Here is a 6,000-nt window from a genome sequence, read left to right on the forward strand (position 1 = left end):
GAAGAGAAAACCCCAATCAGTCCCAGGAGACTGAATTATATACATGTACACACGAAAACTCAATAATGTAATTTCCTAGAACTTTGAGAAAGACTGCAGATCAGAAACTTGCCAATATTTTTAAGAAAAAATGGAAAATATAACTAAACCTCAGAGGCTAACCATTAGCATTTGTGTTTTGGACAAATAATCCTAAGTAACAAGAAAAGCTGGAGATTCTCCTTTGGTTCTCTCCTTTGTTAGTAACTAAAGCCACCACCTGAACATGCAGCTCCTAGGAACAATAAGCTGCCTGCCTCTGGGATGCTCCACGTGCTCTGTGGCATGATAATTCTGTGAAGTAATGGCCTAGAATAAAACATAATTTGTGTTTGCTTGCCAGTTACTGAAACAACAAGTCCACCAAGAGAGAGAAAATTAGACATGGCTGAGTAGTTCATGATCATCCATGGACTCCACGCAGTGACAGGTGAGACATCCCTGAGCGGATTTTGCTAACAGATGGAAGAATGCAGGCAAGAGGGAGCTGGGTAGATTGAATAAGAAAGGAAATGTGGACACCAACCAGAAGCTCAGAATGATGAGAATTCAGAACTAGGGACAGCTCCTCATCCTACCAAGACCCTCCCTCCCCAAGCAGAACCAGAGTTTATCTCTCAACAGGGAGATGCTCAGTAAGTTTTGTTATCATGAAAAGCCTCTTTAACACAGACACAGACACACACACACACACACACACACACACACACACACATTTTGATGGGACTTTGATACCAAGGATAAGTGCAACCAAAAAGGCCTCCTATTGGGTGGGGAGTATGGAATCCTCTATGAAAATATATGAGACACCAGCTGTATGACCCTGGGCAAGTCATTTAACCCTAATTTCCTCCAAAAAAGAAAAAAATTGTGAGGTGGCAGAGAGGAGTCCCACAGGAGGAGAGGTCAGAGCAGGACTGTGCGATCTCTACATGGCAAGGCATAACCCACATGGATGAGGCCATGAACTCACCCAATCATGTAGAAAAGGGAGCAGGCCACTGGAAGGCTCTGGGTCCTGCTCTTAGCAGCTGGATTGCATTGGATGCATGCTTATTCTTTAATTCATGTTTAAACCAGGTGTGATTATTACTCTGGGAAAATGTTCCGCTGGCTTCTGTAGGTCTTTGTCTGCATGGAGGATACCTGAATAAAGTCTCTCATGGTTCCACTACCTCTGTGAACACCACAAAATAGCTTGAGCCAATCTTTCAGCTCAACAGCAAAACCAGTTTTGTCATGCTGTCCCCCACATGGTTTATTTGCCACATGGTTTAAATTGGACCAAAGGGGAAGATTCATGAATCCAATATCAAATTTACTCAGTATAGACAAAACTTGCAATCCCCTAGAGGAAGGGTGTTCCTTTATTGAGTAGTATTAAATGGTGGCTTGAGCTGGAGGAGAAAGCCAATGCTCATAGGTTCAGGAATATCAAGGTGTAGTCTTAGGTAAATAGAAACCTTAGAAGTCATACAATATAACCCTCACATTTTACAGATAGTGAAACTGAGGTCCAGGGAATTTAAGTAACATGCCCAAGGTTACATTATTGGTAAGTGTCACAGATGAGATTTGAACCCAGAACCTCTGACTCCAGTGAAGTCTGTAACCTCTCTCCATTCACTATGAATCCATCCAGTGAAAGGACAACATCCCAAGAAATGACCCTTGACAAATCAAGCATTTCCTTTATAGTTCTGGAATCCAGTTTCTAGAACAGATTGCTGGAATACTCCTAACTCATCAGTCCCCACACTATAAGTATTGTGATTGCCACAACATTTCCAAATTTTCTAACTTCTATCTGGTTTAGAAAAGTAATAGATTCAGAGACCACCTATCTGCTGACCTACAAACAGAAGCTTAAGATATCACTTCATCCCCATAAAATTGGCAAAAATATATCTAGACATAAAATGGGAAATGGATATGAAATTTCACTGGTATAGAGAACACAAAAGTGAGGGAACTCCCTTCCTCAGAATTAAGCTTAGAAAGAAGGGGAGGAGGTAAGCACCTTCTCTGAAGCTCACAGCCTCAGAGAGCACCATGAGCACCAAGAAATGAAGGGACTTCCCCAGGGTCACCCAGACAGCATGTGTCAGAGGCAGAACCTGACCTCAGGGCTTCCTGGGTCCAAGGACCATTGTCTGTCCCTTAGACCATTCTGCCTTTCTCTCTCTAACACACACACGCACACATGCATGCACGCACGCACATATAAATATAAATAGATGTTACAGATGGAGAGCTGACCTTGGCATCTGAACCTTGGCTCAAGTCTTGTCCCTATTACACACTGATGGTATAACACCAGGCAGGCCACTTCATCTCTCTTCCTGTGAGCAACTCTCTGAGGCTATACGTTGTAGAAGAGTTGCTAGTCTGCTCTGGCAGAGGGAGTTTCCTCACTAGAGAGTTCTTTACATTTACAGGAGAAAAAAAGGCCTGGCCAAAACATGTATGTATGTGTGTGTATATGTAAGTAGGTATGTAATTCATTGTTGGTGGGACAAACTGAGTACAAAGCTAGAATAAAGAATAATTGTGATGAAAAAGACGTGGTGTGGAATTAATACAACTCAGTCCTGACCTATTTAAACAAGTGATAATGAAAAATGTGTCAATGGATGGAAGAAAGGACATTGATACAGACTGTAATGATTTCATACTCAAGTTTAACCAATGTCAAACAATTTCCGTAATAATGACACTGGGAAGACATGGAAAATCCCTTTGTGAGTGCACAAGTGGCTTACTTGACAAGCAGACAAAGATGGTAGCCAAAAAAAATGCTAGTTTAGAATACAAATTCATTTGTAGCATATTATGGAAAAGGATGGTAGATGAACCTAATAAAGCAGAGAGAAGCTGTTGAAAATGAAACCAGTTTTTAAAAGCTCAGCAGGAGATTCAAGTAAGCAAAGTTATAAAGAGGGCATTTAAGGACAAAATGGAGGGACAACAGATAGAAGAAAAATTGAAAAGATGCACAAATATCTTTATCACAAAATGCTTTTTTTCCTATCAAAAACAGTAGAATCATTACACTTCTACTCACACATCACAGTCCTGAATGTACTTACAGAAGAGTAGAAATAGCAATAAAGACCAAAGATGGGAGAAGCAGCTGCATTAGACTGAATGTACATGAAGGAGGTCTATACTGGAGGCAACACATTTGGGAGGGTCTGGAGGGATCAATTCACAGGGAGGAAGATACCAAAAGTATAGGGGGGTGGAACGTCAGACTTTATTAATACCTCCAAAAAGCAGCTGAGAGAAGAGCAGCTGTTAGTGACTCAAAGACCTACTTTCCCAGCTCTTTACAATGCTAAGGAAAATGATGCCTCAGACATGGAAGGTATCCTCCATGAAAGTCTTAGCAGAAAATGGGCTGGCTTCCACAGTCAGCATTCCACCTTAGACCACATCATTAATGATCCACATCTACTGAAAGAGGCTGAGAGTGCGTGATTCCACTCTACTTCTTGTTGTGGTGGTGGTGGTTGTTTTAATTATAAAAACCAAACCAAACATTTTCTTCAGCTGAGCAAACCTCCACCTGGAAGGATTCCTTCTCATTCCAAACATAAAGCCAAGTCACTCAAGAGTCCTTGAATGATGTAACAGGCAACTTTTTGCATTGACTAGCTGATTGTAATTATTAAACAAGTTGTAAAACAGGAGAGCTTGTGCCTTCCAGAGGTGATTGCTACACTGATGGTAGAGATTCGTGCAAAGTTAAAGTTGGAAAAAGGTTCTCTATAGATACAGATTCCTCCGGGGTCTCCTTCTTCATGGATGAAATCATGCTGGTTGCATCCAATTCTGACACATTTGAAGCCTGTTAGAAGAGATATGAAAGTGGTCAAAAGAATTTGGCCTAACCATCTGCAGAGGAAAAAGTGAGGTGGATGAAGGATGTCTCTTAGACAAGTTACGGCATACATTTAGACAGGAGATAGGCAGAGCTGCTTCAATGGTGTAGGTATAATATGTATATTATATAATTTTAAAATATATATGTATCTGGGAAAGAGATTACACACGGACAGTAAGTTGGACCCAAAATTAAACAGAAGAGGGGGAGGGGGCTAAATTGTAAGGTTCTGTTAGTGCCTCCAAACTTCTCCCAGAAACAAAGATCCATCTTTTTAGCATCAAACTTCAGGAGAGTAATTCCATTACTTAGCGCTGCTGTATGACTGAGAGGCATACATTAAACACAAATGAAGGACAAGAGCCATCACATGCAGACTCAGGCATCTCACCCCTTCACTCTGGGGAGCAGAAATGGCAACAAGGAGAACAAAGATGGAAAAACAGCTGGATTAGAGAGAAGTGACTGACGGTAATGGGGAGCAGGCTGCCAGGCACAGCCAATAAGGAGCTTTGAAGAGGACCAGAATGAAGGGAACTGTGGAAGGGAAGAAGATGATGGGATGGTCAATTGATGAGGGCAAGGGCAAACAAGAAGGTGGTCCGAATGCTCCCTGGGTAAGGATCCTTGTGCAGGCAGGAGCAAGGAAGGAAGGCTTCCAGCACTTCAGGAGGACCTTCCTGGCAGCGTACTTATGGGTGGGCATGAATAAGAGTCACACAGGATGGGTAGGCATTATAAGAGGGGACATCTGACTGAAGAGGACGCAGATCTACGTGATTCGTCTGAGTTGCATTGCGCAGTCGCTGACAATAAGTACAGGTACAAATATTTTGGAGAACAACATGGCGCCCTGTCCAAAAAGACTCATGAAGCTGGCCCTCCCTCTCTGGCCTGGTTGTTTTCTAGCCCCACTGCTGACTGTTTCCTACAGATATTATCCAGTGGGATGAAGGACTTGTCCGTGCAAAATAGAACCAAAAAACCCTCAAACATCTGTAGGTTCTCTATTTGTAACACTGAAACATTGGCCATAACTGCTATGTTCAATAATTGGGGAATAGCTGAATAAACATTGTTACATTAGTATAATGGACAATGATGGCACTGAGAAAGCCTGACAAACAGGAAGAATATGAGGAAATATGGAATGGTTTCTACGAAGTGGCACAAAGAGAGCTCCAGAGCACACAGGAAGCTCGCGGAGTGACAGCGCTAGATAACGCAACATATAAACAAAGCAACAGAGGCAGAGGAGCCTGAGGAGCAAACGGCAGATTGGAAAAGAGACACAGAGCAGAGGAGCGGTTTTGACTCTGATTCTATTAAATTGTACATAGCTTTAAACCAAAAAGGTGAGGAGTTTACACGTGAGGGTTTTATCTGAATATTTCTTTCATATTTGGTGCATCTGTTTCTTGGAATTTGTCATCAATGTCGCTTACAGTCATAATAAAGAATTTCCAAACCCTAAAAATCTCTGAGTAGACAAAGGCAACTGCCGCGATGCTTGGTGTCTACTGAGAAAGTTAGCCCAGCATCTGCCTGGCTGGCATGGCCCTGGTGGGCCAGCTGTTGTTCTGAATGTCCTGGGCTTATGATAAATGGAGCCTCAGTGAACAGCCTTCTTAATTCTTGTGTCTCAGCAACTCGTTCTCCGGCTATAGCTAGTTGGAATTTTTCCAGCCTTGACAAAATGGCCGTGGTGATGTTGTTGTTGTTGTTTTTTAAATTACTCTTCCATACGGTATCTTTCAAGCCTACAATTACCACTCAGAAAGTCAGTAAGCAAATGTTCAGAGAACATGGTGTTTCTTCAGTAGCTGTGTTTCGTGGCATTATGTTGGCTCGGTGGTTGGGTACTTACAAGAAAGCCCAGTAGCACTGGGAGAATGAAGAGGGAGGGATGCCTTTCTCAACTTTTTGACTGCTAGTCAATCTTTTTCTGATTCTGAAAAAGAGCCCTCCTCGCCTCATGGGGTAAGCTCTGGAGACAGAGGTTTGTTTGATTTGGTTTTTGCCCTCCTTTGTGTTCTCTATTTTTTAAAAAGGTCACCACAAGCAGCAATACCAAC

This window comes from Phascolarctos cinereus, unplaced genomic scaffold (genome assembly GCF_003287225.1).
Source record: "Phascolarctos cinereus isolate Bilbo 61053 unplaced genomic scaffold, phaCin_HiC Scaffold_5;HRSCAF=322, whole genome shotgun sequence".
In the NCBI taxonomy this organism is placed as follows: Eukaryota; Metazoa; Chordata; class Mammalia; order Diprotodontia; family Phascolarctidae; genus Phascolarctos; species Phascolarctos cinereus.